The following is a 12,325-nucleotide window of genomic DNA, read 5'->3' as shown; positions in this document are numbered from 1 at the left end:
GAAAATTTTTTTAAAAAAATGATTTTCTCCAGTATCCATTTTTAACGACGAGTTCCGGTACCCGAATTTTATTTATTTTCGTCTTCCAAAAAAAAAAATTTCGGTAGCAGCAGAAGAAAAAAAAGAAAAAAAGTCGTCGGTCGTCTCATTATTATTATTATTATTAATCACGGTCACGGAAAGATTTTCAGATTTTTTTTTTTTTTTTCGTTTGATTGATTCATCAAAATTTTTTTTCGATGAATCGATCGATCTATCGAATGGAAAAAATGATTCGATACGGGAAAAAAAGGTTTTGTGTTCTCCAGCGCCGACGACGACGACGACGTTTGGTCTGGAGAGAAATATCGGATTTTTTTTTTTTTTTAAACCACAAATTAATTCGATTTTGTTTAAACGGATAAAAATAATTTTGGAGAAAAAAAATATTTGGGGAGAGAGAGGGAGAGGAAAAGGGAGAGAGTGGGGGACCGGTAAAATTTTTTGGTGAAAATTCTGGAATTTGTTGTCTTCCTATACGTAAAAAAAAATTTAATGATATTTTTTATTTTAATAAGAATGTTTTTCTATTTGTCAAAGTTATTTAACGGCGAGTATTCCCCCCCCCTCTATCTGTCGAAACAGGTATGATGATGATGATGATGATGATTTTGATGACGATGATGATGATAATGATGATACGCGAGGATTTAAATAAAATTCACATTTTGTCAGTGTTTTTACTATTTTTTTTCTTTCTTCTTCTCCAGCACCACGACATTTTTTTCATCATCATCATCATCATCATCATCATTATTACTATAAATTTTTTTTTTTTCATTATCATTAAACACGCCAGACATCAATCATGGAAGATACTACGAAAGCTTTTTTTTTTTTTTTTACTACGTGGAATGGAGGATGGAATTTTAAAAATGGTGGAAAAAAAAGGTTTTCGTCATAAATCAGTAACGTTGTCAAAGATTGTTTTTTTTTTTTATTAATAATATTAATAATAATAATCACGTTCGCATTTTTTTGCCGTTTGTCGACGATTGACGAAAATGTCGCGCAAAAACAAAAACAATGATGATGATGATGATGGAAAGCGCGCGCGTTTTTGTAATAAAATTAACGTAAATAATTAATTAGGATTTTAACACTCAGTTAACCGTCATTCGATTCGAATGTTTCGAAAATTTTTTTTTTTTTTTTTTTTTACAAAAGTAAATAAATAAAGAAAAACGAACGTTAAAAAACTTTCAAGGTTTTTTTTTTTTTTTTTAATTCGCCGCCATTTTGTTTTTTTTTTTTTTTTGCATATGCGAATTAAAACGTTAACGAAAATGTTGCGTCAAAATTTTCTTGTCGTAATACGTAGACAGAATGTTTGTCCGTTTTGGTCGAAGGAGGAAGTAAAAAAAATTTAAGAGCAGAAGACGCTAGTTATTATTATTATTCTTATTATAAATTAAGTATTGAATTGTTTGTTAATTAGATTTTTGCCATGCACGAACGTAAAAATATTTTCGGAAAAACGTTTTCGGTTTAAACACGCAAGGAAGAAAAGAAAATCCGTACGTCGAACGACATGTCATGTCAACTAAATTTTTTTTTTATAAGGTACATTATTTACTCAGGTACCGATGATGATGATGATGATGATAGATCAGCAACGATTGTTATTTTTTTTAATTTGTTTGTTGTTGCTGTTGTTTGGGAAAAGGTTTGATGATGACGACAGCCAAGAAGGTTTTTATATATGTAAAAAGTCGTTTAAAAAAAAAAAAGGAAAATTAACGGGAAGGTTTTTTTTTCTTGTGGGGGCGGAGGAAGGGGATCGAAAGGAGGATTTTCAGGGGAGGAAGGAATAATGTGAAAAATAATTTTTTTTTGGGGGGTGGGAAAACGGAATAAAAAAGCGATGGAACTTTTTCTCTCGGGTATTGGACGAAACCCAAAATTTAAAAAATTTTTTTTATTTTTTTTATTTTATGCGCATTTTATGGACCGGATAATAATGATAATAATAATAATAATAACTGGAAAAATATTTTCCGAATCGTTAAATTAAAAAAAAATAATAAGAAATTAATAATTAAAATTATTATTATTATCAATATTATTATTGGTATCATATTGAAAGCGACAGCGAAAATTGATTTTCTGCAAAAAAAAAAAAAAAAAAAAATTAAGTTGGCACGACTGAGTTTCCACACAAAAAAATTATTTATTTATTAAAAATGATGATGATGATGATAATAATTATAAACGGTTTTTAATGGTTTTCTTTAATTTTTATTCGAGCGTTTTTTGTTCGTGAAAATTTTCCCGACGATGTTTTCCAGGTTTTTTTTCTTTTCTGGAATTGGACGTTCCAGGCGATGCGTTAATTTCATCCGCAGGATTCCGTTGCATTAAAAAAAAAAACGCGTGTGTGCGAGTCGTGTTATGGTTGTTCTTCTGCCACGATTGGTTACAAGTTTTTCAAGTTTTCACGATGTTTTCTCTCTCTCTCTCTCTCTCCTTATTCGTTTCGTGAGAAAATTAAAAACGAATTTTTATTTTTTCTGTAAGGACTTAGGAGGGGGTAAAAATGAGAAAGGAAAAGAAAAAAGGGACCCTGAGAAAAACATCCCTTATGGGTAAAAACAAGAACCACCGCCGCCGCCGAACCGCCACCGTGAGAGATTTTTTGTTTTAAATCGTAAAAAGATTCCCTTCGACGAGGATTTACACACACACACACATACTTGCTCTCTCTCTCTCTCTCTCTCTCACATCCTTCTACCCTCTCTTTTTATTTTTGTATTTTCAACCAAGGTGGTATAAGGGATAATTTTTTTTTTTCATTGTTTAAAAGGGATATTATTAATAATAATAATAATAAATTTTTTTCGGGTCTTTTGTCTTTCGACCGTTGCGATTTAAATGAATTTTAATTAATAATAATAATAATAAAAGAAATTTTGTATTTTTTTTCGGTTCGGGCCTTGAAAAAGGGATGGAGGGACAATGATGACGGGTCAGCAGAATCCGTGAGAGTGTCGTCGTCGTTTGAATATTATTATTCGCGGTTGATTTTCTTCTTCTTTTTCGAATCCATGGAAAATTCGTTTGTTTTTTCGTTTGTCGTTTGTTTCTCGCGAATGTTTTTTAAGGGATGATGTTTATGAGACGAATTGTTAATTTTTCGCCATTTCCGGAAGGAAACGCGTCTCTCTCTCTCTCTCTCTCTTTCTTATTTATTTCATGCCTTCGGTTGGCATTTTCTTTACTAAGGAATTAAAAATGTTACGAACAAAATTTTTTCTTTTTTTTTTTAAAATGTCAGATTTTCGAATGCGAATTTTTTTTGTCGTCTTTGTTTTTGTTTGTTTGTTTGTTTGTTCGATCCGTTTGTAATTTTTTTAAGAGTTTTTATTTGCGACGAATGATTTTTATTTTGATGAAAAGATTCGAAACGGGAAAAGGAAATTAAAAATTTATAAAAATAAGTCACTTTTATCATCATCATCATCGTCATCATCATCGTCGTCGTCGTCGTCGTCATTAAAAGACGAAAAAATAATTTAAAAACGTTAAAGTTGTAAAAATCATCGTTTTTGATTGAATTATATTTTAAGTGGGCGGTTATAATAATTTGTTTATACGATAAAAAATTTCGTATATATATCTATATATATATTTCGTATTATTAAACTTTTAGAATGATTTTACAATTTTTTTTCTCTCTCTCTCTCTCTCACTCTTCAGAAATACACAAATTATTAAAAAAAAAATCGTTTGTGAATTTTTTACCGTTCTCAGGTAAAAAAAAAGAAAAAAAAAACGGCGTCGAACGTTTTTTTTTTTTCGAAACAAGGAAAAAAAAAATTTTTTTTAATCATTATTATTATTTTCACGTATGAAAAAACAAATTAAATGTGGCTCGAATCGTTTTTTTTTTTTTTTTTCTGTTGCACATCCTTCGATTAATTTTTTTTTTTTTTTATTTATTTGTTTGTTCAGGGCTGCCAATCATGTGTTTAAAAACACAAATTTGTGTTTTTTTTTTTTTTTGTTTATTTAAAAAAAAAAAAATTTTTTAACGCGAAAATCTACGCGAGGGTTTCTAAGATTTGCGACGTTTAAAAATTTGCCGCCATTTTGTTTTTTTTTCCCCCGTTAAATTTGAATTTAGTGGCGTCGGATTGTGTCGCCCGTTTGAAACGCAAAAGGGGTGAAAGGGAGGGAAAGTTGTCGAAATGTTTACAAGTACGACAAAAAGAGAGAGAGAGAGAGAGAATTTGACAACGTTTTTTTTTTCATAATATGGTTAAGAAGTAGTATGTATAATAATATCACATATTATCCACCACCCACTCAATGTAATAAATGTCCGACCGACCAAGTAAGGTTTCAGGTACAAAAGTTTAAAGTCCTAAAGAAATTGCCGATGATCTTTGACCCGAACGTGATTGTAAATATTTTTTTTTTTTTTTTTTTTTTTTTTTTACGATTCTCTAAGAAAGTTGATTGAACATTTTTATTTTTTTTTTGTCTATTCGACGACCCGAAAAAAAAATCAAAAATTGTAATAAATAGAAAGAAAGAAGAAAGTGAAAGTGAGAGAGAGAGAGAGAGAGAGCGAACGGTTTTTTTTAATTCGAACGTTAAAATTAAATTTTAACGGTTTTTTTTTCGGTTTCTTCCTATAAAATTTTTTTTAATTTGTACGTTGGGGGTATCACCACGACCTGCCCATCATCATCATCATTATGGCATATAAAATTTTTAAACAAAAATAAATTCAATCAATCAATCAATCATTGAATGAATCAATTGTGAATTTTCTTTTTCTTTTCTCATTGCAGGCTGGTGCTGATGAAATACTGAGAGCTTTTTTTTTTTTTTTTTTTTTGGAAAACACGATGGTCATGATAATCGATCAATAACAATAAAAAAAAAAATGGAGAATAAAAATGGATTTCGAGAACAACAAACAAACAAACAGACGAAAACTTCCTACTGACAAGTAGGTGGTAGTGGTGGTGGTGGTAGTAGTAGCAGAAGAAATTGACTGATTGATATCCAGTCTATCTAACTACTAATAGAGACTGCTAATAATAAAATAAATAAAGGAAAAGAAGAAGAAGAAAATAGTTCACACTCTTTGTATAAAAAACAAAAAAGAATCATGGATTTGTTTGTTTGTTTGTTTGTTTGAATAACCGGAGAAAGAGAGAGAGAGAGAGTGAACAACCGACGACAAACAAACCAGAAAAATTTTTTTTAACAGGAAAAACGAGAGAGTCAGTCAGTAGTAAACGCATCACTTTTATTATTATTATTATTACTCTTATTATTATTATTATCATTATCATTATTATTATTATTATTATTATTATTTTTATCTTTTTTGTTTTTATGTAACAAAGAAAAATATAAACGGCTATATAATATATACATATGTATATATATAAAAATAATTACCGAATCGGCCTATTAATAAATAATAATAATAATAATATTGTTGTTATTGTTGTTGTTGTTGTTGAGGTTGTACACGTTATTGTGTATAACAACAAACGAAACGAAAAAAAAACATGGCGTCAACAAAATTCGAACTGAGATTTTTTTTTTTGTCAACTTGGTAGTATTAATAAATTATTTAATTAATAAAACGAACGCGATGATGATGATAATAATAAATAAAAGGGTTATTATTATTATTATTAAAATTAATTTTAAAAAAAATAATAATAATAATTCGATTCGAAAATGGGAAACGAAATAGTTTGAGATAATAAAACAAGCGTTGAGGGGAAGGGATTCGAGGATTTAAGAGAGAGAGGGAGGGAGGAGGGAAATCGTCGTGGTTTTAGATTTAAGAAAATTTTTACACGAGGTAAAAGAACGAGCGGCGGAAAATTTTATGATGATCGTATATGAGAGCGAGCGTGATTTTTTTATATAAAATGCAACGAATTTCCTTAATAATAAAAAAATTTATTATTATTATTATTATTATTATTATTATTATTATTATTATTATTATTATTATTATTTATTTTTATACGTGTGGAAATATTAAGATGTCGAATGAAATTTTCTTCTGCTATTTTTTTTTCATTTCCATATTCATTTTATTAAATTTATATAAAACGAATAATGTAAATATGCAAGTGTATATATACGTCACGTGACTTTTTTCGTAACTGGAGAAAAACAAAAGAACGAAACGAAAAAAATGGAAAGAAACGAGTCGTGAAAAATTTTTTTTTTTAAATTACAATTCTTTTCGTATTTTCTTTTCTTTCTATTTTAGATATTTAACGTAAATGTAAAAAAGACGGGGCAACAGAAGGTATTCTTGCTTTTTTCCCCAAATTAAAAAATTTTCTATTGACGTGTCAGAAGAAGTCGGTAATAATAACAAGTTTAATATTTTCTTTTCTTATCACTTATTATTTTTAATTTTTACGTTTCATTCGAAATGGAAAATAATTTTCTTTTTAAATTTAAAAATACGTGTAAAATTTTTCCGTCTGCGTACCCGTTAATTTTTCTACAACCACGTGTAAATCATTTAAAAATTAAAAAATTTTTTTTCCTTTTTGGATAATAATCGTAATAATTACGCCATATTTTTTTTCACACTGATAAAATCGATAACAATTATCATTCAAATTATTATTATTATTATCATTAATGTCATTAAAAAAAAATGATGATGATGATGATGATGATGATAATGATAATGATAAACGTAATAATTATTTACATAAATAAATAAAAAAAAATTTTTTTTTTGTCGCGGATTTTATAATAATAATTTGTCTTTTATTTATAATAATAATAATAATAATAATAATATTTATAATGATAATAATGATGATAATACCGATATTAATGGTGATGATAATAATAATAACAATAACGAAAATGTATTTAAAAATAAAATTTTATTTATTTAAAAATAAATTTTATCGATCGGGCCAACGTATTAAATAAAAAATTTTTTTAAGTATACGAAAAACGATGATGATGATGATGATGATAATGATATTAAAGCCGTTTTTATTTTGACACACACCCTGTATGTAATCCAATTTAAAATAATAATAATAATAATAATAATAATAATAATAATAATAATAATAAATTTAAAAAAATCGAAATAAATATAATTAAAATTTTAATTTAAAAAAAAAAATTTTTTTGGTTTTTTTGGCGGAAAAAAAAAAATTTTCCTATCGTTCATTTGTTTATTATTTTTTTTTCTGTACTGTTGGTAGTCCTGTTGTTTGATGACTCGTGTAAATGGTTACACGTCAAAGGTTCTTACACGTTAAAAGGGAAAAAAAAATCGAGTTTTTTTTTTTACGATCCATCGGATATATAATTAATATAGATTTTCGATAATAATTTTCTTTCCCTTTCCTTTGAGAGAAAGAGAGAGAGAGAGAGAGAGTGAAAGAGAAAAGGAAGGAAAAAGGAAAAAAAAATAAAATTTTCTTCCTTTGTTGAATCCGATAATGAAAATCTTTTAACATTTCCGTTAATTAATTTCTCTTTTTTTTTTTAACGGATATTCTCCCTCCCTCTTCCCACCCCCTCTCCGATCGGATTGATATTATTATTATTATTATTACGAATTTGAAAAACACGTGTAATTAGATTTTCTACATCTTTTAGTAACCGATCGATTCCCTTTTCTCCTCCCACGTCCAAAAGGATTTGAGGGAAAAAAAATTCGGGTTATATCATCAGTATAATTTGTCGTGGCAGGAGGAAGGATTGTTGTTGTTAATATCCGCCGATGATTTAATAATAATAATAATAATTTCCGTCGATGGAAATTTTTTTAAAAAAACTATGGTAAATAAAAAAGAAGGTATGGATGGGATAGTTTTTTTTTTTTAATAAAAAATTATTGATTGAAAATTTTTTGTTGTTTAATAGTAGAAGAAGTAGAAGAAGATGAAGTGGACAAAGTTTACACAATCGAGAAAACAAACGGTTGTCTAGGTACGTCAACACTTGATATTGTGTAAACAAGTAAGTAAATTGCGAGTAAATAAGAACCGCGTCCCCCCTCTCCCCATTCCCTCCCTCTCTCTTTCCTTCGATAAAACTTTTCATTTTTAAAAAAAGAAATTCACGTTTCCCGATTTTTTTCTCTTCTATTTATCAAAGGAAAAGTTTAAAGTTTGAAGATGGTCGCCATTATTTTCTTTTTCATTTCCTATAACCTCGCACGTCAATTTCCATTTACGTGCGTTTTTCAATAATAATAATAATAATAATAATAATATTTCACTTAAATTAAATTGTTGAAATGATAATAATGCGTTGTCGTCGTCATTCGTCGAACGGGTCGATGATAAATAAATAAATAAATAAAAATCAACAAACAACGTTTGTCAAATATTTAACTTTTTAAATTGAGACTCCTCTCTTGTGTTGTTGGTTTTTTTTTTTTTTTACCCTTTCGACGATAGCCGACACGTTTAATGGTAAAGAAAAGAAAAGTGACGGTTATGACGTACGCGCACGAACCATACAATCAACGTCGGTTTTCCGACGGAAAACAAAAAGAAAAGAACACAAGCAAAAAAAAATTTGGAAAATTGTTGGAGTACGTAAAAGAGAAATTGCCAAAATCATCATTATCATTATCATCATCATCATCATCATCATCATCATCATCATTATCACCGTCGTTGTCAATTCAAACCGGAAAAAGAAAATTTTACCTGGACGATTATTATTTGATAAAACGGCGAAAAAAGAATTTAATTTTTAACAAAACCGGAAATAATTCCACATCTTATTTTAATTTTCCTTTAATTGATTTCCGGTTAGGGAAATAAAATCGTTTTTTTTTCTTAAAGTGGCAGCATCTTATTTCGTTAAAAAAAAATTTTTTAATCTTTTTTATAAGAAGTCGAATATAAGAACGAACGAACGAACGACCTGGATAAATTTTTTTCACGTCTGGAGCAAGCGCACTGGAATGAACGAGCCTCAAATATTGACGAATGAACAAAATTTTCTTTAAAAAATCTTTTGCTCTCATTGGTCGACGTCGACGTCGACGTCGTCGTCGTCGTCGCACCCTTTAATTAATATTTATTGAAACAAAAGATTTTTTTTTTTTTTATTCGTCCTGGAGAATTTTTTTCTCCGGTATAAAAAAAAAAAAAAATCTTGAACGTGACCGTTTTGGAGTCGTCGTCGTCATCGTCGTCGTCACGACTTTCCACCCCATTTGCCACGTCATCATCCCTTTTTCATAAAAAAAAAGTAGAGATTTTTACCTCTTGGTTACAAAACCGTGGTAGAGCAATTTGTTAAAATTCTTTTGATTTATATACACTAAAGGGGGTGTAAATTTTTTTTTTTTTTTTTTTCAACCACCTAAATCTTATTTTTTTTCATCCCCCTTCGAAAAAAAAAAAAACTGGTAAAAGTTGGTGGTGGTGGTAAATTATGAAAAATTATTTCCTAAACAAACTCAAATAATTTAAATTTTTTTCAGTTTTTTTTTTATTAAAGAAAAACAATCGTCACTTTCACACCCTGATTTTTTTTGGAGGGAGGGGGTGCTACAAGGGTGCGTGAGTGCGTGGGTGGGTGTTTGCACAGTCTTATCTTGATAAAAAAAAAAAAATTTCTACGACACTACCCGTGTCGATTTCATTATTAATAAGGGTATCATGCTGTGAAACAATACGTTTGCCTTTTCCTTTTTTCCTTTTTTCTCTTCACGTTTCTCCAAAATTTGTTTTCAAACAAACAAACAAACAACAACGACAAGGAATCTCGATGATGATAATGATTGTGTTCACATATCCCTAACGTGTGTATTTTCATTACGTAAATTTTGTTTGATTTTATCAAATTTTCAACGACCGATCGACCGACCCAACAAACAACAACCACCTGATTTCCGTAAAAAAAAAATTTTTTTAATTTTTGTTTGTTTTTACAAAAAATCCAATATAAAAATTTACCTAATTTCCTTTCCTTCCCCCACATTTCCCCCCAATTAAAAAGATAAATCGAATAAATCTCTCCATCATTATTTCGATTTATATAAATTACTACGATCTATCGAATTTAATTATGGGAATCGCCCATGATAATAATGATAATAATCAAAACCATAAACATCGTAGTAGTAGTAGTCATCTGGACAAAATGATGAGAGAGAGAGAGAGAGAGCAAACAAATTACGTTTGGGTCGAATACAAACATTAAAAAAAAAACGAGAGAAAGTGTGCGAGAGAGAGAGAGAGAGAGAGAAGGATAGAAAATGAGTTTTTGTTCCTCTAATAGATTTTTCACACGAACTCTTTTTATTATTATTATTATTATTATTCTCCACCCTCAAAATCGGCCTTAATATATATATATATATATATATATATATATATATATATATATATATATATATATATATATATAATATGCTTCATTATTCTACAATCGCTCATTTTACGTAAATTTATTAAAATTCACATTTATTATTATTATTATTATTATTACTGAGTAGTAATAAATAAAAAACGCCGCGATACGTACGCGCGTATCAATATTCAAAAAAAATAAGAAGAAAAAAAAATTGCGACGCCATATTTAAAAGTAAAAAAATAACAAATTCGAAACCGTCGTCGAAAATTGTTTATTATTAAATAAATAAATAAAATAAAAATATAAAATAAACACCGGGTCGTTAACCGTCTGTATAATGAATGAATGAATGAATGATTGAATGAATGAATGAATTCGTATGTATTCCCTCCCCCCTTTCTCTCTTCTCCCCTTTTTTTCCGATTCATTTTTGACTAAAATTACTAATTATTCACGCTAATGAGATACTCGTTCGCTCGCTTGCTCTCTCTCTCTCTCTCTCTCTATCTATCTATCTATCTATCTATCTATCTCTCTCTAACACGCACTCACTCACGTACTCTCTCTCTCTCTCACTGTCTCTCGTGTTTGTTGTCTATCATAAATCATTTTATTATTAATAAAATTTAAAAAATATAAAAAAAAAAATTTTTTTTCGATTGCGAACGAAACCTGAAAAAAAAACACGACACATATTTTTCTCCCCCCCCCCTCTCCTTCAACTCCTTCGTCTCTCGTTACGCACGTAATAATAATTACAATGATAATAATGATAATTTTTTTTTCTTTTAGGATTTAAATATTAATAAAAAAATCATCAAAAAAAAAAAAAAGAGAAAAAAAAACGAATGTGTTTCGGTTATTATTATAACGCGTGTATGTATTTTTAAGTAAATGACACGTACATATTAATCAAGCCGTTCCCAATGAGGTCAATCCTTTTGTTAATGCCACGACACACCCTTCCTACCAAACTGTTACACACTCTTCCTTCCTTTTGTTTTCTTTTTTTTCTAATATTTTCACTCCGTCAACGCGAATGTCATTTTTTTTTTTATACCACAGCTTGATTAGAAATTCATATCGTGAGCCTGTTGTGTGCGTGTGCGTGTGCGTGTGAGATAAACGTTCGCCATCTACTACCACGTCTCGACAACAACAACAAACGCGTAAAATTATTACCATACATAAAATTATTATTAAAAAAACGAAATTTCGAATTTCTCCAACTAGTAAAAAACTAAAAATTATTAATAATAATAATGATAATAATAATATTTATTCAATTTGTTGAAATTTATCATGGACTAAATGTATGTTTGACTTTTCCCCCTCCCTCCCTCTCCCCTCGAGGTCGTCACAAGTCTTTAAAAAAAAAACTCTGCGACTCGGTTTGCGTTGCGTTGCGTTACGTTTGAGTTTGCGTTACGTTTGTTGTTGTTGTTGTTGTTGTTGTTGTTTGCTTTAGAGAATTGAAGCGTTTTTTTTTTTTTTCTAATGGATGTGACCATTTGAGGGAAACAATTTTAAGAGTTAAAATGCCATGTAATGTATATTTGTATGGTTCGTATACGTAAACGGCATTAATAGCATCGTGTGTGTGTTTGATTAAATATCGAAATTTTCTAAATAAAAGCTATTAAATTAAATGAATTTTTTTTTTTTTTTTATAAAATCACACACATGTCACGTCGTCGTCATCATCGTCATCGTCATCGTCGTCGTCGTCGTCACCGTCGTCGATGATCTTTCTTATTTCTGACTTTAATTAAATCGGTATATACACCTTCCTCATTTTCTAGCTCTTAGAACTACGACTTCAATTTTACTTAATAAGTAAAAACATCGATTAAACGATATATCGATATCGATACAACGAGTTCCGGTTAATGATAATAATAATAATAATAATAATAATGATGATTATAAACCGCCCTAACATTAG

The sequence above is a fragment of the Pediculus humanus genome, genomic scaffold (assembly GCF_000006295.1).
Source record: "Pediculus humanus corporis 1103172108247 genomic scaffold, whole genome shotgun sequence".
NCBI lineage: Eukaryota > Metazoa > Arthropoda > Insecta > Psocodea > Pediculidae > Pediculus > Pediculus humanus.
The sequence above is the reverse complement of the archived record's forward strand: the minus strand, read 5'-3'. Positions refer to the sequence as shown.